The sequence below is a fragment of the Prunus persica genome, chromosome G1 (genome assembly GCF_000346465.2).
Source record: "Prunus persica cultivar Lovell chromosome G1, Prunus_persica_NCBIv2, whole genome shotgun sequence".
Classification (NCBI taxonomy): domain Eukaryota; kingdom Viridiplantae; phylum Streptophyta; class Magnoliopsida; order Rosales; family Rosaceae; genus Prunus; species Prunus persica.
Window position 1 is genome coordinate 16452885 of NC_034009.1, and position 24715 is coordinate 16477599.

Genomic DNA, 24715 nt, shown 5'->3' on the forward strand with positions numbered 1-24715 from the left:
AAAAAGAACAAGAAGAAATAATACCTTTGAGTTGCAGTACTTCTTTCCCAATCTGCCAATCCAAAAATAAGAAGAAGAAGAAATATTATTACCCCTAAGTTGTAGGGAAAGGGGTGCTGTAAGGAGCAGTCATCATTTCATTATTTTGGACTTTTGAGAGTATAGTTTTTTCTCTTCATTACAGTTGTGTGAGGTCATGGTTTTTGAATGAGATTTTAAACTTGGCTTTAAAATCTACTTCTGTTTTTCAAAATTTTTATCTAGCATTTCATACCTTCATACATGTAGATCTATAATATATTCTTGATGGGTTTTTTCAAGAATATGATATCTTAAAGGCATCAATCCTATTAGTTTCTGAATCTATATTTCACTGTTCTAAGTTGATTCTAACCTACGCATCTTGTGTCATGGAGTGAATAGCTGACCCTGCTATTACCATGAACACTTGTTGCTAGTATTGCTAAGCTGAGTAGAGATGCTTCCTAAATAGATAAAGGAATTCTTGGTTGTTGTGCTTAGAAAGATGACGCTGATAGACAATCGACATGGAAGTTACTTAAAACTTCTAAAATCAAGATCCGTTGGGGTATTTTTAAAACACGATGCCCAAAACTTAATAAGCTTCGTCTTATGAAACATGCTAAACATAAGTTATTGATTATGTAAACACTTGACCCCTGATGAGAGTCTCAAATTACATATTTTAATATTATTTTGGAAACTTTATGATATAAATTTGGCTTAATAAATATCATTTCACTTCTTGTTACATTTCATTCTCACTAATTACATTTATGAATTTTCTGTATTTAATTTTGTGAACTTATTAGGTGAATTTATCTTTTGTAGGAAGTTGGAAAGATAAAAGATGAAGATATGTACTTGTCCAAGTTCAAGCCAAGTGTGAAGAGAATTGCTAGCCAATTTTATTGAAGAATTGATTGTGAGATTATTGTGATTATAAAAAGAAGTAAAGAGAAAGAAGAGAAAACAAAACCGTTTAAGCTAAAGAGCCTATTTCATGTCATTCATAGCTATTTAACGACCACTACCTTACCGTTATTGTAACAACCCGACCCAAAAATATTAATAATTTTAAATTAAATTAAATTTAAATGTGAAATTACAATTTTGCCCTGACTAGGGGTAATTTGGTCACTTTTTGATCCGGAATTATTTTGGGGCAATGAGGGGTATTTTTACGTAGATCATACGAAGATGAGTCCGTAGACACGTGGTAGGCTTGAATAGGAGCTGTAACGAAAAAGTTACGATCAAAACAACTTCAGTGGTAGGATCGTAAATATTATGAAGTTGGAATTTTTTTTTTAAGGAAACTGTCTCTCTCTCTCTCTCTCTCTCTCTCTCTCTCTCTCTCTCTCTCTCTCTCTCTCTCCGTGAACCAGATCCCTTACCCTGACTGAAATTTTTAGTCGCCACCGACGACTGCCTCCTACCGCTCCGAACGATTGCACCGGTCCCAAACAAACCGGGCCACTCCCCTCTTCCATTTCCAACCAATCCCTACCCCTGGAACTGCCGCAATCCACTAGGAGGAAGCCATGGTGAACATGCCAATTTTTGACAGAATTTCTCACAGTCTGATCTCCCTCCTCCGGCCACCATTTCTGACAAATGAGGTATGGATTCTCATCTACTCTTCAAGTTCTTGTTGATGGTCGGATAGGATTAGATCGTTTTCTAGTCTAGGTAACTCGAATTTCAACACCAAGATTTGCTTATTTTCAAATTGAATTTCAAGCCATTTGCTGTCTGAATTGGACGTTGCCCTAGTTGAAGAAAGTGTTCCACTCGTTGAGTAGTAGCTATAGCAGGAAGGGTGGCCCTTCGTTTGGATATTTTGTGGCCACCAGTATCGCATAGGACACCCACGTGCTGCTGGCGGGTGTGGCGGCCCGTGGGCACTGTAGTGGAGATACATTGTGTTCCAATGTGATTTCCAGGTTGTCACGAGCATGTAGGTGTGCTCCGATTTCAATTTGGATGTCGTTTCACTATCGAATGGATTTACTCCTATTATGCGTTATCCGGGTTTGATATGTTCGGACCGTTGGATCGGGTCCAAATTAATATTTGTTGATTTAGACACTTCTAGGATCATGTAGGATTTTACGGATCATGAATCGGAGCCCCAGATGTTCCGATTCGATAACTTGATGTTTGCATTTCGCAATAACTGTCCGATCGTAACCGATCTGACAGTTCGATTTGGACCAAACTTGCAGGACATGTTTCCTAAACCCAATGGAAGCCATAGGAACTCTCGAATTGTGAAACAGAGGTCGTAGGCCCGTGGGCCCTATTGACCCGGTTTAGGAAGTTTGGCCGCTTGGTTGGCCAAATGTCTTCCGAGGCTTTTCCACCGTCCTAAACACCTAGTCGAACCTTAGAATGCCTTGTTTTACATGCACGCATTGGAAACTTGGGAAAATTAGTATTTAATTTGTAAAATTCCTTTGAAGCGTTTTTATATTGATTTAATATTCGTATCTCGAAAATAGATACTCCAACCGCACGCACGCAACAGGTGGGACCTTCCCCGATTTAATAGTCAGGCAGTATGGGATGTTTCAAGTTGTTTATCATGAAGTTTTGGATGAATTATGGCGAATTTGGTTAATAAATTATGTTGATTATTATGGTATCATATAGTTACACTATGCTAAGTACCTTCCCCTGGTTACTGAATTTCCCACACGTGGCGTTGTGTGGGCAAATATGTTGATTATTGGATCTCACGCACATGTGGAGTTGGATGATTCTGGCGTGCGAGACATTGTGATTGGTTATGGATTATCACACATGGCGTTGGAAAATTTCGGAGTGTGATAATGTAGTCTGCGTGCATAGAACTTAGTATTTGAGCCACACATGCCATTGAAAATTTCTGGCATGTGTGCTGTAGAGTTTCGTCCCCCAATTGGATAGAAACTGGAAATCCTGCGGGCTAGCCAATGAAGCCTCCGGTTAGATTGTTTCCCCAGTACTTAAAGTAGTGTGATAAATATATACACACATATATATATATATATGTATTTATATAAGGGGGCGGATCCGTGGCACCATATTTTTGACACAAGTTTTGACACAATTTTTGGGCCATTAGATTACTTCACTTTTAATGGTTGAGATTAAACCTGACATGACAAAACAATATTTTTTCTTTAATTAATATTTATATATTGTGATTAAAATTCTGATACCATATTAGTTAAGAATTCATTCTCTCTCATATCATTAATTATCTTTAATTAATTCACTCTCTCTCTCTCTTTCTTCTAAAGAGAATTGACGCCTCCTCTTCTGCCTCTGCTCCTTTTTTCTCTCTTTCGCCTCCTCCTCTGGTGAGAGTGTTAAGTTTTGATCCAGTCGTGCTGATATTATGAATTGTTTAAGAGCAACAAATGGTAGCTAAAAAAGAATATGTAGAATAAAAGTTTTGTGTTTCGGATACAGTGTGAACGTCATTACTGTCATCCTTGAGAAGATAGACTAGGCAAATAAGAACAATGAACTCATTAAACTTGATACCCATGTCCTCATTAATATCACATGCCTCAAAGAGATCACTGATTTCCTCATCTGTAAAACAGACTTCCAGTTTATAAAAACATTTTTTCATCTCTTCTTGATCGATTGCGCCATTTGAATCCTCATCTGTCAAGAAAAGAAAAAGAACAAACCTCTTAGCAGTTACCAATTACGTGGACAAGGAAAACAGAAGAAGAAAAAAGCATATTCTTTGGTAGAATATATTAATGGAAGAAATATGCTTAACCTAGACTGTTCAAATCTAGGCAAAGCAAAATTGGTAGAGTGCCTTTATTATCAATTCTCTTCAGAAGGAAGAGAGAGAATGAATTAATTAAAGATAATTAATGACATGAGAGAGAATGATTTCTTAATTAATATAGTATCAGAATTTTAATTCCAATATATAAATATTAATTAAAAAATATATATTGTCTTGCCATGTTAGGTTTAATCTCAGCCATTAAAAGTGAAGTAATCTAATGGTCCAAAAATTGTGTCAAAACTTATGTATAAAATATGGTGCCACGGATCCGCCCCCTTTATATAAATATGTTTTAAAATATGTATATTTGTATTGTATAACCGATATAACAAATTATGAATAAAATTCCCATTTTCTTTAAATTTGTATTTCAATAATGTTAGTGTACATACGTATATATATATATATTTATTTATATTAATTGTGAATAAATTAAAGAGATGATGAGATTGATTTTAAAAGTTTTGGATATGAGAAGTTACACGTATTTCTGGGAAGCGAAAATATTGTGTTTTGAGATAATTAAATAAAACTAGTAATCAGTGCTTGTTTTGATCATTATTTTCCAAATTGTGGGGTTATTATGTTGTTTAGCGGATTAATTCAAACTTTGTTTTTGTCCACTCACACGTTTTCTGTTTTGTGTCCCCCTGAAAGTAGTCAATCAGAAAGTGCCGCAGAGCCGAGTCCGAAATCTTCGAGCTGCAAGCCTCTGTAGGATAGGTCTTAAATGATTCCTTTCTGTTAAACTTCTTATTATTGTAAATTAAATTCTGTAGATGCTCTGTTATCGCTTATGTTAGGGTGTACTTGTGAGGCCAGTGGCCATCATCTTATACTGTGTAATGTTTAATTGCATGCTGCCAGTTGGAATTATTTTGTAATTTTTGAACATATGAAAATTTCAGCAGAAAGTCTCGGTTCTTGTAAAGTGGGTCCGGCATCAAGTAATGTCGAAAATAAGGCTAGATTCGTCCTGGATTTCGAGAAATTTGGGGTAGGTCCTATCAGCTTGGTATCAGAGCATTAGGTTCTTTTCCTTTGACTTTCATGCTTCTTCTGCGTAGTCGTGACCAACGAATTCTTTATTCTTTCATATAGAAGCATGCCTCCTCGACATGTTAGGATGAAGGGTCATGGCCAGAGATGGGCACCGAATCCGCCACCTCCATCTCCGCCACCATCTCCATCACCACCACCACCTTCACCTTTGCCATTTTCACTTGTAGGTGAGCAAGCCGAAGAAAATGAGTTGGACTTGCGATATGTACTTGATCAGTTCACCCGCACTGTGACTATAGCTCTGCAAGGGAGGCGTAATATGAAGGGTTCTGACATTAAAAAAAGGTCAAAGAATTGGCGGCAATGAAGTTCTTTGGTAGTACAAATCTGGCTGAAGCTGAAACTTGGCTCACAGATATAAAGCGGATATTTGAGGTTTTGCAGGTCCAGACGGTGATACAATCCGATTAGCCACCTTTCTCCTGAAGGGTAATGCTTATCATTGATGGAAGGAAGTCAGAAGAAGTTATGCAAATTCGACTGCCATTACTTGGGAAGAATTTGAACGGGTTTTCTTTGAGCAGTTCTATCCACCTTCATACAGGAATGCTAAGAAGTCTGAATTTCTGTATTTGAAATAGGGATCCATGTCTGTACTAGAGTATGAACACAAATTTAATGAGCTGTCAAGATTTGCACCTAAATTGGTAGCCATTGAGGAAGAAATATATAGACGTTTTGAGAAGGGTCTATGGTTGGAGATTCAGGTAGTGGTCACTGCAAACACTTATTTTAATATGAGGGCATTGGCCCAGGCAGCTAATAGGGTGGCAAAGAAATACAGTATGAGTGTTGGCAGGCGCCGCAAAGATGTATCAGGCTTAGGTGGACCGAGTCAGGATCTTTCGAAGTGGGGAAGATCTAGTTCTAGCTCTGCGGGCAGTGGTTGGTTCAGAGGAAGTGGGTCTAGCTAGGGTAGTGGAAGATCTGGTTCTCATCCAATATAGGCCAGTACTCGGGACAGCAGTCTATGGCCAATACAACTAAGGCAAGAGATGCTAGATTTTTACTGATCACAAGCGAGCTAATGTAGTGGCTAATGCCTTGAGTCAAAGGCATTGGTTGGAACTAATTAAAGATTATGATTGCACTATTGAGTACCATCCTGGTCGAGTTAATGTAGTGGCTGATGCTTTGAGTAGAAAGGCTAGTGAGAGTTTGGCACATGTCAGGATGGCTTACCTTTCGTTATTGATAGAACTGCGGAAGGATGGTGTAGAGTTGGAGATGAGTCAGCAGGGTGGAATTCTTACTAGTCTGCATGTGAGACCTATTCTGGTGGAGTGGGTGATTGCAGCCCAGTTGGAGGATCTGACACTTTGTATGATAAGGTTGGAATAAGGGAAGATGGGGCTTTGGTAACTGGAACTCGTCTCTGTGTGCCCATGAACGATGACTTAAAGAGGCAAAATATGGAAGAAGGTTATTGTTCGACCTATTCTATGCATTGGGGTAGTATTAAGATGTATTGGACTCTACGGAAGTACTACTTGTGGCCGCATATGAAGGGCGATATTGCCAATTATGTGAGCAGATGTTTGATCTATCAGCAGGTGAAAGCGGAGCGACAAAAACCATCTGGACTCATGTAGCCACTTCCGATTCCCTAATAGAAGTGGGAACACATTAAAATGGATTTTGTTTTCAAGCTTCTACGTACTTCTAATGGGCATGACGTAATTTGGGTGATAGTTGACCGACTCACATGCTTCTCAAACCACTGAGTATATATATGTATGTATAGTTAAATGTGTTCTTAGTTACTTAACTAGTTTATTATTCACATTAAAAACCGATTACGAATCCATTCACAACTCTTCACAACCAAACTCAATATAATGTCCTTAGATAGCAAAAGCGATTACATAATATCTCATAAACCTTTGAATACTCCAATATCACCCAAACATATATAATTCTCATAATAATAATAACTAGTTAAGTAACAAGATAAACTTCGAATATCATACCACCCAAGAATATCATAAAACACTATAACATAAACTAATGATTCAAACATAATCAAAATAGTTCACAGACACTCATTCTAGCACTACTCGAAGGGAGATACTATCTCGGAAGACTCACGGTCAACCGCGAGTTAAACTTCCTAAATTGGCAACTAGGCACGCGGGGCCCACGACTCCATTTTTCCAATCTGAAAGTTCCTGCAAGTTCAACCAAATTTATTAAACCTGCCCTACAAATTTAGTCTCGATCGAGCGGCTGGATCACTCTCGTTCGGACGGTTATCATTTAACTCAAACTTTAAGTTATTGAATCGGAATATACGGGGCTCCGATTCACAATCCTCGAATTCCTACACAATCCTAAGAATGCCTAGATCAACTTATATTAAATTGGAGTCGATCCAATGGTCCAAAAAATATCGAACCCAGATAACGCCTAATATGCGGTATCCGATCAAGGATCAAACGATATTCAAATTCATATCCTAGTATACCGTCGTGCTCGAGGCGACATGAGGAGTATTTTAGGACCCTAAGACCGGCCAAAAAGTAGCCCACGCACCGGCAGTGCGTGGGTGTCCAAAGTGATTCTGGCGATCGAAAAATCTCCAAACCGTGGTCAAAACGTATACCCACTTGATCAACACCTAAAGTGCAACAACTTTTGTTCTTGGACATACCCCAAAAAGTCTATGGAAATTGCTGGAATCGGAGGCCGAAAATAGGCAGATTTTCAATCGCTTATTTACCCTCCAAAACTTAGAAATTTTTCCTATCCAACACAACCATCAGCTAGAGCATCTCGAGAGGTTCAGAAAGCATACTTGGATCGATGAAAATGGTGGCCGGAAGTGGGAGAATGTGCTCCAGAAAAATTTCACAAAAACTATCTGAACCAGCCTATTTCAAACATAAACTAATGATTCAAACATAATCAAAATAGTTCACAGACACTCATTCTAGCACTACTCGAAGGGAGATACTATCTCGGAAGACTCACGGTCAACCGCGAGTTAAACTTCCTAAATTGGCAACTAGGCACGCGGGGCCCACGACTCCATTTTTCCCATCTGAAAGTTCTTGCAAGTTCAACCAAATTTATTAAACCTGCCCTACAAATTTAGTCTCGATCGAGCGGCTGGATCACTCTTGTTCGGACGGTTATCATTTAACTCAAACTTTAAGTTATTGAATCGGAATATACGGGGCTCCAATTCACAATCCTCGAATTCCTACACAATCCTAAGAATGCCTAGATCAACTTATATTAAATTGGAGTCGATCCAATGGTCCAAAAAATATCGAACCCAGATAACGCCTAATATGCGGTATCCGATCAAGGATCAAACGATATTCAAATTCATATCCTAGTATACCGTCGTGCTCGAGGCGACATGAGGAGTATTTTAGGACCCTAAGACCGGCCAAAAAGTAGCCCACGCACCGGCAGTGCGTGGGTGTCCAAAGTGATTCTGGCGATCGAAAAATCTCCAAACCGTGGTCAAAACGTATACCCACTTGATCAACACCTAAAGTGCAACAACTTTTGTTCTTTGGACATACCCCAAAAAGTCTATGGAAATTGCTGGAATCGGAGGCCGAAAATAGGCAGATTTTCAATCGCTTATTTACCCTCCAAAACTTAGAAATTTTTCCTATCCAACACAACCATCAGCTAGAGCATCTCGAGAGGTTCAGAAAGCATACTTGGATGGATGAAAATGGTGGCCGGAAGTGGGAGAACGTGCTCCAGAAAAATTTCACAAAAACTATCTGAACCGGCCTATTTCGTAGCTGTTTCCGGCAACGGCAGCGACGGATCGGGGCTGAGGAGGGGTTGGGGCTGGTAGAGGGAAGTGAGGTGGTTCGTTTGGGACCTATACCACCAAGAATGGAGGCCGGAGGTGGTGGTGGTAAGGTGTTGAAGCCACTGCCGTGGGAAGAAACAAAAAATTGGGGAAGGGTCTGTTTGCAGGGGAGAGAGAGAGAAAAGAGAGAAAAAGATTTTTTTTTTTTTAAACTACTTTGAAAAAATTTCAGTTTTGCCACTGAGTCTATTTTGATTGTATTTGTTTCGTTACAACTCGAAATTGAGCCCACTACATGTGTACAGACTCATCTCGACGTGCTCTATGCAACGGTATAACTGAAATCTCCAAATTCCTTCCCGAATTAAAAGTCAACTTTTAAACCATTAAAATATTCTAGGGTAAAATTATCTTTTTCTTGAATAAATGAATTATTAAATATTAATTTAGGTTCGGGTTATTACACTCAAGGTCAAGTAGCGTGAGACTACTTCTGAGTGGACTTTGTTTTCAAATAATAATTATGGTTTATGATGGAAAAATTATGTATATTGATTTAATGGGTTATTGAATATATTGTATATTTCAATAGTCGATTTTAATGTTTTTGTAAATTATATGCATTATATTTTGGGTTTTGGCGTATTGCAAGTAACTTGAGTTTATATATATGAATTTTGAGAATTTCTATCTATGTTTGATTATATGGGGCATTGATATGAGATTGTGCAAAGAAGTGAGATTTATAGTTATGTCACTTTGAAGTGCTATAAGCACTACCCTATGTACCTCCCCGGATTTGGAACTTTGGATATGGAAACTCAAGATACGTGGATATGTTGGAACCTGGGCACCCCTGAGGGGGTGTTTGATAGACCCTTAGATGGGTAGTCTAGGATTTGCCACAGGTTGTATGAATATTGAGGATTCTGTTGTACAGGCTGGTGAGCTTACTCCCATTTGGACGGCTCGTTCCCTAGCCACATGGTCAATTGAGGATTCTTCTATGTGGATTAGTTAAACAATCCCCCGGTTGGATTGTTTCCCTGGTACAAACTAGATAATGATATTTATATACATATTATATATCTTTTAATTTATATAGACTTATATATGTATTTATATATATATATATATCTATCTATTCATCCGTTCTCATTTCTCGGTGAGGGTACTTCCTCGCTTTCGTGCCAACGGGCATGCTTTTTGAGAGTTTATTGTGGGCATATTAAGGAAAAGTTTGGTTGGGTGGATTTATAAAGCTTCATTGTGGGAATTCGGATTTAGTTATGGTTTTGACCGAACTATACATATATATATATGTATGTATGTATATGATTACGATGGTTTTGAATGCATTAGTTTTTGGCATTGTTTTCTATACTATGTTGGTTTCAACTGTGAACTTAACTTTATTTTTGTGCACTCACACTTTTCTATTTTGCACCCTCCAGCCAGTAGTTGACTGAACTGAGCAGCAGAGCTGGGTCGTTAGCTTCCGAATCCCGAGATTACGCAGGATGAACTTTTACTCCTTTCATTTGTGAACTGAATTCTCTAGATGCTTTGTTATCCCCCGTGCTAGGGTTGATTTGTTGTAACTGTTTAAATCGTTTATGAAGCATGATGCCTCTTGGGATGTATTTATTTGTGTTTTTCACAAGTTGACAGTTTGGGAAAAGTTCAATTTTCAGGGCAGACTCTGCCGAGTTTTCGGCAGAACGTCTCGATTTTTAGTAAGTGGGCCTGATATCGGTTTGATGTCGGAACATTAGAAGGGATTCGTCCCAGATTCCAAGGAATTCGGGGCGGGTCTTGTCATTTGACCGTTGACTTTGACATTTGATTATCAACCATTGACTTGTGTCTCCTTATTTTATTTCTCCTCATTTGTACCTCTAATAACATTCTTTGGGTATGCAGATAAGTAGGTTCCCTTTAGTAAGGTAGTGGGTTGACTCAACTCCTTATAGATGATGTACAAATTAAATTGCATAATTTAATTCTTTCTATTAATAAAAGTTAATTGAAACCTTTTTGGAGATTCACAAATCATGGTTGTCGCCTAGCAGCAAGTCATGGTTATCCAAGCTAAATGACACTTTATGAAAGAACCTATTCAAATTAGAATCACCGTGCAATTGAATCCTCGTCTTATGTGAATACTTCTTATTCACATTATTAGATTATGAAATCTGATTGTCAATATCCTAATGTGAATCATTCCTTTTATAGGATTATCCTAGTAAGATTTGAAGACTTCTTCTTTCAAGTCTTATCCATTACTCTACGCAGAGATTTGACCAATCATATCTTGGAGATTCTCTCTCCTTCACTGAGAGTAGAGATTCCTTATTGTACATTCATTTGCTTCCATAACTTTATTGAGAATCCTGATGAGCACCTTTAAGCTATGCTTAATTTAGCATGACCGTATAGTACCCTTAAAGATTAACAACATAGGCACAAAAACCCCACATCAATTCAAAAAGGGGTCCCACAAATGCCACTTAGGCAGATAATGGATTTTCTGACGATCTCGCTAACGGATGAGACAAATTATAGAGTTTCGGTGACGTTGAGTATCTACTGGTAAATGTCCCCAAAATCGGGTATGAACTCGTAAATGACCATATAGTGAGCATCAATATTAATATTTTGACATCTTACGATTTAATTGTCATCATAAAAAAATCATAATTAGACTGAGAAGTGTTGTAAATACATGAGTTGGTGGATGACCACCATACCTTTTACCATTCCACCCTTTCTAATTCTATGTAACTTATGCCTTAAATATTTGTAGTTAGTAATTGTAACTTATTCATATGTTATTAATGTAGTACTTAATCTCCTATCTTTTAAGCCTATAAATATGTGGCTTTACCATAGATGAAAGTAGGGGATACAGAAATTCATTGACACAAATTCTATTGTCTTTCTCTACTTTCCAATTCTCTCTACAATTTTTCCTTAGTTATATACCACGTTATCAGCATGAGCCTCTAACCAATTGAGGTTTTGTTCTATCTTTGAAATAAAATAGTTTCTTCCTATATATCGCAATTATAGAACTCTTGTTACATAGGCTTTGAAAAATTGAAAGAAGTGCATCAACAAAAGGAAACTAAACAACAAGATTCCAAACAGATAATTTATTTTATTTTATTTTCATTTACATATCTACTACATATGAAATTTCATATTTTACAAAGAAATTAACATTTTTATTATAGATATCTATCTTTGTCTATCTACTACAAGATTACAACTATATTTTGTTATTTGTCAGAATTTCAAGATTTTCGTTAAGAGTAAAGATCAATATCAATGTGATATTTCATGTCACCAATCTTTATGATGTAAAGTAAGATACTCAATAATTTCAATTTTTATACAACTAATGGAGGACAAGAATTTCTTTTGTTTTTATTCCATCATGTAAGGGTCAAAAGATCCCTAGATTTCAATCCTTATAAGATAAATATTTGTGGACTTAAAGTTCCCCAATTCTTAAAAGGCAAATAAAGACCTGAAGCTCTTTGATTCATTTTTCGTTGGAACCAGAAGTTTCAACAATTTATTTTATTGTAATATTTTAATTTTTGTTTTATTTTATTTTACTTAGTTCTTTTCTATAGTTTCATTTTATTTTATGTAAGGATCCGAAGTCCCTAAATTATGTAATTAAATAAAGACTCGAAGTCTCTTAGTTCTCAATGCATGTAATATCTGTATAAGGACTTGGAGTTCTGCAATTCCCATAAAGTAAATTAAGACTTGAAGTTCTTTGATTTTTCTCTTACGTAGAACAAGAAGTTCCAACAATTTATTTTATTCCAACATTTTATTATTTTATTTTTGTTGTTATATTCAGTTATCTGCTTTCATTTCAATAATTTATATTTAAGGGCCTGAAGTTCAAATATCTTAGAACCCGAAGTTCTTATTATGTCTAATTCAAACTATAAGTTTCGGCCACATATGCATTAAAATAGGTAAATTCTAGAACCTGAAGTTCTAATTGTGTCAAACACAAAATTGATATTTCGACATGTGCATACGTATTATGATTTTTGGCTAAAAATATACATCATGTTAAGAACCTGAAGTTCCAACATTATTTGAATTTCATGTCTTCTATTTTTTTGTATATTATCGTTTTATTTTATTACCTTGAGCAATATCATACTACTACAAATTTGGACATGCTGTTCAAAACCATATATTCTTTTTAATTTGATATATGCACCCGAACCTGAAGTTTCAGATATATGTTAATATATATCCAAAGTTCATAATTGTCTATTGAGATTAATATGAATATGAACCCGTAGCTCATATCTTATCAAGAACATGTAGTTCTGCTTTAACATATATAAAATGTTAATTGAACCAAAAGTTCATAATCAAACGTTATTTTTTTATTTTTTTTTCCTTTATCATGATTTACATAATGGAATCAAAAGATTGGAATTTGCAAGTTCATTGGTTCTTAGTTTTTATTATTGTTATATTTTATTAGAACCTGTAGTTCTATATCACAAAATCTAATTGGAACCCGAAGTTCTTCAATTATTATATCTATGCTATTGCTATCAAATTGAGCTTGAAAGACCTTGATTTGTCATTTAGTTTTGAACATATTTGTCTTAAAATCAATACTTTTATGTGATCTTTTTGAACTTGATGTTCAAGATCAAATTCAGTCTATAGCCAGAAATTTTATTTATATGACTTACTAGAACCTGAAGATCTATACTTTAAAACTTGAAGTTCAAAACTTTTTAAATTTTCAGTTTATAATATAAATTTACGAATATCTTCATATTAAAACATGTAATTCTATAAATTAAATTTATATTAGAACCGTTTTACATATTGAAATTATCTTATAACATTTATTTTATGTTTCTTATTTTATCATTTTTTATTTTTATTTTTAGAACTCAGTGTGATTATTATTTTAAGTTTTTTTTGTTCTTTTTTAATTGGTACTACTTTATTATCTTTGTGAATTATTTATTTATAACTTATTTGGACCAGAAGTTCCATGTTAAGCAATTAGTTGAAACTATAAGTTTCATTATACATATTTCAAATACAAAACTTAATTTCAAATACACATTTTAATCAGAACTTGAAGTTTTGGATATTTAATTTATGAACCATAAGTTATTTATGTTATAAATATGCCCTAAGAGCCAATACATTTGAAGTAATCTCCTTAGAATACATTTCGTATATGATAAATAAAGGGCAATCTTATTTTGTTATCTTTTATATTGTGTAAAGAAAGAAATGTCCAGGGTGTACTAAATAAGAGATAAAGTAATCTAAAGAAGTTTAGATTCGGGAGAACTTTAATCTCTAATTGTAGTATCCCAAAATGTTTCTAATCATAGGGTTATCAAATGGGCATTGATAAACGGTCAAGATTGGCATATGTTATTTATGCTCAATAACGAGGATGGTTGGTCTCAAACCATTTGTGTAGTTGACACTAATACGAGTATGTGGGTTCTCATTAGTGAAGGAGTAGACTGAACACGATCAACTGTAGTTCTTGTACGGAGTATTTATTCATATGTCACATGAGAACTCGTAGTTGCAATAATACAAATTAGTCCTTAGACCTGAGGCATCATGGTTGCCTTGTGATGCGTTATTGATCTTTGATAGCTCGCAAAGGTAAGTCGTAAAACATTTTCCTTATGTTCTATTGGGATCTCACTACAAGAAAGTGGGCCTTAGTTGACACTTCATTGTTGACGCTTTTTGCAAAATCATCACCTATTCTATGAAGTTTTGATGCTTTTTAAAAAGTGTCAACTACATAGTAGGTTTTCATGACGTTTTACAAGAAACGTCAACTGTATATCACTTTCCTTGACATTTAATAAAGAACGTCAATTCTATATCACTTTTTCTCAATTGCAGAATATTTCCTTTCTACTTCTGCCAAAGTTCTACTCAGATAGTAGATTGTCTATTCCCTTCCTTCCTTGTTATCTTGAACTAGCAGACTCCCAATGGCACTTTTGATGCAGAAACATATAATTTGAGTGGTCTGTCTCTCTTTGGTGGGGACAGAACTGGCGGATTTGAAAGCTAGTGCTTGATTTCCTCAAAAGCTTGCTGGTGCTATTCCTCCCACTTGAATGTCTGTTCCTACTTCAACCTTAACAAGGAGGAGAAAGGCTGGATTTTTCCTGCAGAATTGGATATGAATCTCCTTAGAAAGTTAATTTTTCCTAGGAGACTATGCAACTCTTTCTTGTTCCGAGGTGGTAGAGCTTCTATTATGGATTTTGCTTTATTTTTATTTATCTCTATGCCCCTTTGGTGGACCAAGAAACCTAAGAAATTTCCTGCTTGAACTCCAAAAACACACTTCTTAGGATTCATTTTTAACTTGTGTTATCTCATTTTTAGGAATTCTCTTTTTAGGTTCGATACATGATCTCCTTCTTTTAAGGACTTAATCACCACATCATCTATGTACACCTCTAGAGAATGACCTATCATGTCATGTAAAACAGAATTCATTGCTCTTTGATAAGTGGCTCCTGTATTTCTCAAGCCAAAAGGCATTACAGTGTATTCAAAAGCACCTATATGTCCTGGGCACATGAAGGCTGTCTTATGGATGCCTTCTTCTGCTACCATGATCAGATTATATCTTGCATTGCCATCCATAAAAGATAGCATTTGGTTATGAGCAGCTCCGTCTACTAGCATATCTGCCATTGGCATAGGATATTCATCCTTGGGAGATGCTTCATTCAGATTCCTATAATCCACACATATCCTAACTGCCCTTGTTTTTCTTTTCAGAACTGGGACAATATTGGCTAGCCAATCAGCATAGATGGCTGGTATGATGAATCTTGCCTTGACTAGTCTTTCTATCTCTTCTTTGACTTTCAGTTCCATTTCCATGGACATTCTTCTTCTGCCCTCTTTGACTAGAAGGTAGCCTTCTTTGATTGGCAACTTGTGTTCTACTAGTTTTCTGTTTAATCCAGGCATCTCATGATAATACCAAGCAAAACAGTCTCTAAAATCATGCAAAAGTGCAATGATTTCACTCTTGAGTGGTTCTGTCAATAGTGCACTAATGAAAGTGGGTCTTGGATCCTCTTCTATCCCTAAGTTTATCTCCTGTAATGGATCTTTCACTTCTGGAAAAGAGTCATCTAGTGCTGCTGGTGAAAAATCCAGTACTTCTCCTGTAAACTCTCTTTGCCATATTGATCGCTAGATTCTGCATAAAGAGCTTCCTTTCTTCCCAATATATCAACAATCTTTTTGTAATGGATCAAATTGTTGCAGCTTGATCCTTTTCTTGTTGATTGAGACTAAACATCAGAGTTCTGGAGATTTTGAACAAAAGGTCTATTCCAGTCCTCTAGAGAACTGGTTAGACCATCTTCAATGAGTCTCTGGGCCGTGACACCATGGGGCCATCCGTTCTGGTTGACTCCAAAGAATGTGAAAGGACCAAAGTCATTATGATAATACCTTGCCTTAAAACACATGGCAGAGGGTAGAAATGGTCGTGGATCAGCCTCTACTATCTCTATGAAACCTTCTTCATTCCAAAGGGCTAATTGCTGATGTAGAGTAGAAGGAACACATAAGCTCTGGTGGATCCAGTCCCTGCCAAGCAATGCATTGTAAGTGGTAGAAGTGGTGTCTACCACAAAAAATGCAATCTTCAGCTCTTTGGTTCCAACTATGAAGTCCACACCTAGGATTTCATGAGTCTTAGTGATGCCCACAGCAAAGTTGGTTACGGTCAAGCGTGTTGGAATTAGATCCTTCTCTGTTCTGCCCACCTTGCTCAACAATCTGTGAGGTAAAAGATTAATGGCTGCACCTCCATCTACCATCACTTTGGGAATAGGAATACCTCCAAAGTTTGCTGTTATGAACAGAGGTCTAAGATGATTGGCCATCTCTTTGGTTGGTTGGGAGAAACAAAGCTGTTCTGCAGTCAATTTCATGGCAGTTCCGCCTGTTTTGGCAGTAGGTGTTTGCTGTTCTGGCACCTCCGGTACCTCTGCCAATCTGCACTCAAAACTTTCCTGGGAAAGCACATCTCCTTCCAAAGTGCTTTCTTGCCCTTCTACTGCCCTGAACTATTTTTGTAAGATAAATGTCATGTTAATGCCTAGATCACCCTGTAATAGGCTTTCTAATTCTGCACCAAATAATAGGATCTGACCCAAATTCCACTTTGGAATCCGAGCCAAACCCTGTGTGTTTCTAACACCTGGTGGGTGCCGGGCACAAATGACCAAATTGCCATTTTATATCAAATCCAAAAGAAACTCAAGTTCGACTTCTGCCGAAAATTCGACAGTCTCCCTTGTAAGTTGAACATTTCCAAAAAATTTCTACCTGTGAAACAAGCATATATATGTATATAACCCAACTGCCAGCATGCATTAAATTTTATCCAAGAAAACAACAGTATATCATTCTGGCCTCAGGCCTCAACCAATCCAATAAATCATTCTGCAAAATAACTTCATTTCAACTTTCATAATATCCATAGTACATTAGCAATCTCAAAGACTCCAACTCATGGCTGCACCTTGTTGTATTAGGCTGCCTATGTGCCCTTACTGAGGGATCAAGCCACATGTAGTTCTTTAGTTGCAAAACCACTCTAGTTCCAATATTTCATCTCAGCTTTCTGTTTCAAGCTTCCTAGCATTTCTCACATGGCAATATATATTCAATTGAATAAATAAAAGCATTTATATTAGGTAATCATGCTTGGCAAGCCATAATGGTGACATGTCCTGACCTGTAATCCTCACTGGACTCAGGAGACATCTGGTCAACCTGATCTACAATTCTCCCTCCCACGATCCTGATATATCTAAGACTCTTGAGGCAAAATATGCTAGAAACACTTAAGCTATTTAATACTATATAAAATATTGCAAGATAAAGATAAATAAGCATAATAAAATAAAATAAAATAAGTTAAAGATTTATAAACTCCGAACACCCTTGTATTGAACTCATGTAAAGTTTATAAATAAATATATATATATATCAATAACGTGATAAAAATCTATATATATTTCCATCTATCGCTTGTAAAACAAATGTGACGCTTAAGAAAATAATGGTAACTGTATAAAATCCTCAATTTAGTTTTAAAAGCATCTCATAACTTAAATTCTCTCCACCTAGGCTTACCCCCATTTCTGATCCGTCAATTCCTTTAATACCATCAATTCCAATAATAAACCGTCAATTCTAATGTTAGTCCGTTAATTCCATCCTCGCAGGTCTCGGAAACATAAAGTTAATCGAGCAGCATTCCTCGTAGGTCTCAGAGATAACACTTCAATATGAGCCGCAATCATCGCACCACATGATTCAGGCGTTCCTGAAACTCGTGGGGCATTATCATAAATAACAAACTGTCTCAAGGCAACTAGGAAGGAGGGGGGGGGCAATACTCTTGAGGTGGGTTTAAAAACCATATTCTGAAACTTATCTCAAAGTTCCTCCTGTTTCATAAACCTTGCTTATATTCTCTTCTCAATTTTCTAGAAATCAATTCTCAATATTACATAATCTTCAATTATCGAAAATACCCTTTAGGTTTATCATCACATACTATAATACCTTCCAAATACAATATAACATAAATACATATATATAATTTAGCAATCCATATGTATACAATCACATCTACTCACTCCATAGTCATATAATTTCATAATAAGTGATATGGTATTCTAATCCATGAAATTAATGCCATAACCAAACCAATGAACATTCGCACTTACATGAACTTCCTAAAAGCTCACACACAAACAATAAAGCTCATCAACATTATTTTATCCGAAACCCTAGCCCTGGGTTCCTAGAAGTATGTGCATTGAATTGAAGATCATTCTCAAGCTATGTAAACTTTTCCACTGATTAGAACGGTTTAGAAGTGCCTCAGAACTCAAAAACTGATAAGTCCCAAAAAGTCAACCTAGGACCCCGTGGGGTCCACAACCTTAAAATTCTGATCCGAGAGTTCCTAGAGGTTCTAACCTACCTAGGACATATGTCCCGAGAGTCTGGTCTTGATCGGACGGTCGGACTACTCACGATCGCACAATCGGACGGTTACTATAAACCTAGCCCTAGGCCTTTTCGGAGTATTCTGGACTCCGATTCACAATCCATTCAATCCTACACAATCCTGGAATTACATAAATCAACAAATAAGAAATTGACTGCGATCCAACTGTTCAAACGTATCGAACCCGGAAATTGCACAATATGGGAGATCCGTTCGGGGTTCAAACGTTGTCCGAATTGAGATCTGCAAATTCCTACGCCCTCGTGACAACATAAGGATAATTTTAGAACATAATGTCGGACCACCAGCCTGCCCACGCATGGGTAGCTAGATAAAGTTTGGTGGCCAGAAAACTTCAAGGTTGAAGGCCAAGCTTCCTACTCTAGGTAAAACACCTTATTTGGAAACACTTTTGTTCTTGGACTTACCCCAAAAAGTAGCCGAAAACAGCTGGAATCGAAGGACGAAACTAGCCAAAACTGGCCAAAACTTCAATCACTTGATCAACCAAAATGACACAACCGGCAGCTAGAACACGTTGAAAGGATAGAAAAGCGTACCAAATTCGAAAGATTTGGTGGCCAGAGGCGTCCAAACGAGCTCCCGAAAGTTTACGAAAAAAACTGTCCAACACCGCGTTGTTACATCCAGTTCTCCATCATACTCCATCTGTTCTTCCCCATATTCTTCTATCTAGCCTTCTTGCTCTCCTGTTTCGAGGAGCCCAATCTGGTCGTCTGCAGATGGTTCGTAATCTAACTGTTCTTCTTCATATCCTTCAGTCTAGTCCTTTTGTCCTTCTACTGGAATAGGTTTGGATTCACCTTGTGATTGTGAAGGTTCAAGTTGATTGACTGAGGATGAGGCAAGATGGATGGACGGGGTGCCTGGAGATTCTCTCTTTGTAAGCTCTTGTGGCTGAGATGTTATTTGTTCTACCCGAGGGGCTACATTTGGATTCTTTCCTTTTATGGCAGAACGGCTCTCTGGAAGTACCTGTGTGCCATCCTTGTTCTTGAGGAAGGTGCAGTACTGCATTTGGACTCTCCTTTTTTGTATTTTGGTTAGTTCCAGAGTTGGTCCACTGCTTTTTCCAACAGAATACGAACTGCCTTTTATGATAGTTGCCAAAGGCTTGTCATTTCTGGGCATCTTAATTGGTATTTCCTTCTTCGGCTGCTCTGTCATTCTTCTGCTGCGTTGGGCAAGCCTTAGATAGAACTTCTGTTTGGCTCTGTCTTTAGATGGAGCTGAAACTAGGCCCTGTTGGCATGATATTCCAATCCTGTCAAAAATGCTAGGTGTGGGCTGACTCTGCCTGTCCAGAGTCACTTCTAACTCACTTTCACACTTGCACTTGCTGCACAGCACCACCCCAGCCGGGATGGTTGCCTTTGGCCTTTGATTAGCCTCCATTGTGGGCTGACTCTGCCTGTCTAGAGTCACTTCTAACTCACTTTCACACTTGCACTTGCTGCACAGCACCACCCCAGCCGGGATGGTTGCCTTTGGCCTTTGATTAGCCTCCATTGTGACTCTTTTTCCTCTGCTGGAGCTAGCTTCTGTCTTTAGTTTGCCTTTCTTCTGTTCTGGCCAATTTAAGTTGATCCATGTTGACTTCAGGTTGGGGAAAAGGGTTTGTTGTAACTGAGGGAGGTTTCTCCGCCAGTTTTAGCCTTCCTGTATGACATCTCTGAAAACAACACAACTGTTGGTAGAGTGGTTCCAAGAGTTGTGGCACCTACAATACTGTCTGCCCTTGAGTTCTTTTGGCTTGGGCAACCGTGGGGTGTCTCTATTACCTTCTGTAGCAGCATCTCATCAAACAAAGCATCAACCTTGGTTAGATTGAAGGAATAGACCTTGTTCTGGGTTGGTTTGTTTGGAATAACACTCCTGTGAACGATGGTGGCTTCTGATCCTTTCGTGGCTTTGTAAGAGCTTTGCAACCGATGGGATGTTTCAACTTTGCCATTTCTGCCACTGCAATTTCTCTTTCCTTTGAGCCTTTTGTGTCTTCTTCTAATTCTACCTCAACCAGATGTACTGAAGAAGAAGGGGTTTTGTAGTATGTGCCTTTGGAAGAGTTCCTCTTCTGTTGTTCTTCCCTGAGCAGCTCCTCGTATTTAGACACTTTGTCTGCCAATTCTGCCAAATCTCCAAACAGCATCCCAACAAATCTTTTTCTCAGAAGATTTTAAGGGCGGTATGAGCCATTTGAATGGAGTGCCTTTCTTCCATAGGGATTCGGCATTTCATTTTGAGCTTTTGAACCTAGTTATAAAGTTTTGGGTAGGCTCATCTTCACTTTGTTTGAGGGCAACAAGATCACTAATGGTGACTTTTGGCTGGATCTTGAAATAGTAGTCATGGAAAATATTTTCCATCTGCTCCCAGGTTTGAATAGAATTGGCTGGTAGGCTGGTGTACCAAGTGAAGGCTTGTCCAGAGAGAGAATTTTCAAAAGCCTTCGTTTTAGCAGAGGGTTATTTTCTATGGTTATGCACAGGACGGAGAATCTGCCTATATGCTCAACTAATGAAGCATAAGGGTCTTCTCCGTTGAACAAGGTGAAGTTTGGTACCTTGAAACCCAGGGATAGAGGTATCTGATCAATGTAAGCTGGATATGGCTTTATGTAGGTGGGTCTTTCTCCTCTTCTGGCTTCAAGCTACATCATCTCCCTGATCATTCTCTGAAGTGCCCCCATTTCATTCAAACCATTGACAGGGTGCGGATTTCGACCCTGTTCTAGCTGGATGTGGTCAATCTTGTGCTCCATTCTGTATAGCCTGGGCAGAACTTCCTCCTTATGTTCTTCTTCTCCTTCGAAATCTGGATGATTCTTCCAGTTTGCCCCTGGTTTGTTCCTGTCATTGTTGGCAAAGGGGTTAATTCCCCATCTACCTCTCCTGCCTCTTACTGGTGGAGAGAATAGATTAGGATCCATTCTTCTGGGTCTGTAGGACAACAAGGCAGAAGTGCCAGAGGCTGATCACGTAAGGCCACAGGTTGTGGAATAGGTGGAGGTTCTGGCTGATTCTACTGGACCTGAATTGATGCAGGGCCTTCATTGCGATGAGAGGGTTCTCTTGGTATGGCCATGCCAGTCCTGGTGGAGGTCCATAAGGGAGGTCTAGCTGCTGGACCACAACATCTGGGTTTGGAATTCTGGCTATAGCACCTTACGGTCCTTTCTAAACTGCCTTTTAACTTGCCATTGCATCATGCTGTCATGTTGTTCAGAGTATCCGGACTCCTTTGTGTTGTGGCCTCCTGTCGGAACACGGCTTCTTGTATCTGGTTCAACCTCCTGGAGCCAGACCTGGAACGTGTAATCCTGGTACTGTCATGAGCTGATTGCCTAGCATCACTTTCTTCTGACTCCAGTCCTTCTCGGAGAGCTGCTTGATCTCTTTCCATGGCGCAGTGTGGGTTCTGGCTAGAACTTCCAATATTCATATACTTTAGAAGATGTTTCTAGGAGTATGTATACTGAGAAGTCCCAATGGGCGTGCCAAATTGTTCACCCGTTTTACGTTTATTCCTGTGATGGTAGGGTAAAGTTTTCCATTGCCTTGAGAATCATTGACTGGTCAACAAGTCAACTTTCTTTAGTGTACGAGCGTGCCACTGCTAGTAATAAAAAATCCTAGCAAACTTCTTAAAAATAGATAACTTGCGCCCCAAATTACTGATTTCTAAACAAGCGATTGTGAATTTGGGTGAGGAATATATCCCAAGTAAGTTCTTTTCTTACCTCAGACTGGTGAGGACTTCACAATTTTTTCCAGTACAAGATTGGTAGTTCTTGCAAGAATAAATGGTAAGAAAGTGAATTGTTTTCAGGCGAAACTATCTTTTACAAAACTCAAAAAGGAAAAACCAATTCTAGAAAGACAAAAAGAAGGCTGGACTTCTATTTCTGCCTGGATAGATGCTTCTGATCTGGACTGGACTGGGTATGCCTGTGCTAGACTGGATTGTCAACAACTTCAACTGCTAAGTTTCAGCTGTAAATCAATACCAATGTTCGAGTTTGGCAAAGCTTTAATCTATTTCAAGCCCTAAAAGGCTTTTCGAACGGGCAGAATTGCGGTCTCTTTAGTCTGATAAGGGCATAAGTGGCTAAACTTGAGGATTACTGAGCTAAAACTGCACTGTGGTACCTGTTCTACTTGATCAGGGCTCTTCATAAATTTGTTGAGGTTTTTATATTTGTAAAAACCCGAACTCTGCTTGATTTGGCTTTTGTTGAACCAAATTTGTAGCAAGAGAAATCTCATTTTGAATGACTTATTTCTCTAAGTTTGAACTGAAATTGGAAGTTTTTGATTTGTAGCTGGCTTCTTTCTTGTGGCTCAATGAGCTTTTCGTTGCTTCAGTTTGTTTAAAGGTTTTTTGAGAAAAAGTGATCATTTTGAGTTTTGTCTTTGATTGATTTTTTGGTTGTTTTTTGCTCTGTTCACCCTCTCTCATATTTATAAGAAATGCTTGGAGTGAGATTTTTAATCCTTAAAATGGGTGGCAGATTTTCTAGAGAATAAGATTTTTTTCATTTTCAAATGTCAAGGAAAAGGGGAAGTTATCTTTTCTGGCAAAAAGACCATCAATAATCAGTTTCTAAGGCAGTCACTTCCCTGTTTTTCTTGAAAAAAAAACCTAATCCTTCTTCTATTCCTAACTGCTCCTGTGAGAATTTAATCTGTCGTGATGGTTAGTTTGATTTTCCAGATAAACAACTCCCTGCACCCTATATCTCTTTCAGAAAATATAGCTTGCTTATCTCTTGGAAATGGCACTTGCTCTGGAGCAAAATTTTTCTGAATATAGAAAGGGGTTTCGATCTTCTTTTGTCTGAAAAAGGCTGGAGACTTTTGCCTGTTTAAGACCTGTTTTCATTAATTCCTCATCAACCCAGTTGAAATTGCTGATTTTTCAAAGCTAGGTAGTCACGTGGGTTGCCTCTGTTTTGGGTTTTTTTCTTTTTTTCATTTGATCGTGCCAAGCCCATGTTTGACTTTTGGAACTTGTGGGCTGATTCCTTTTCTTGTTTTCCGAAGCCGAAGTTTATTTTCGTGGGTCGATAGGTCCTGGGCTGGGCGTGCAGGTTTTCGGCCCAATCATAAGGGGAGCTTTAGCGGCTATCCAAAATTGACATGGGCTTTTCGATATTGGACTGGGTGTGCCAAATTAGGCCCAAACAATAATATCCACACTCACTACTACAAAAATCGAAACAGACGAAAGGAAAAACCACTATCGTCTAGAAGGTTTTCAAACCGACATGAAATCAACCGCCATCTTTTGTACATACAACAACGACGGCTATAACCTGACGTTGTTAAAACATTCAACGTCCAGAACTATTCTAAACTGACATGTAAGTACTATAAATATAACCTAAACTGAAATCTTGGAAACATTAGACGATGATTTTATGAAAACTGAGCCGTCTAAAGAGTGTTAGATGTCAAGATCAAAACAAGAACCGACATGTAGATAGTTATCCATGTCCCTAATTGAAGGAAAACAGACTTGGATAACCTAGTGTTGAGGCCCAAAAAATCCACGGTTCGGTCCAAATAAATTCTCGGCCCAATGAGATACCTTACCGAGAAGAAACTCGATTTGGGCACCCGAAAGTTCATCATATGTGCTTGCACACATGCCACGCCAAGCAAATAAGCAACACGCTATGCTATAAGCTTAAGTGGGCCCAAGCCACTTAAATGTATGAGGCTTGCTTGAGTGAGTTGTGGTATAGACGGTAATAAATCGACATGAGGCCCGTTGATGGGCCGAGAAATGGAAGTCTTGGGTTGCTTGGGAGCCTCAGGACTCAAGCCCATTTCTTAGGCCCAAACATATAGGTGAGCACAAAACAGGAAATAGCACATTAGCTTAACCAAATTAGCCCAACACCTCAACAAAAATAGTCCAACACTTG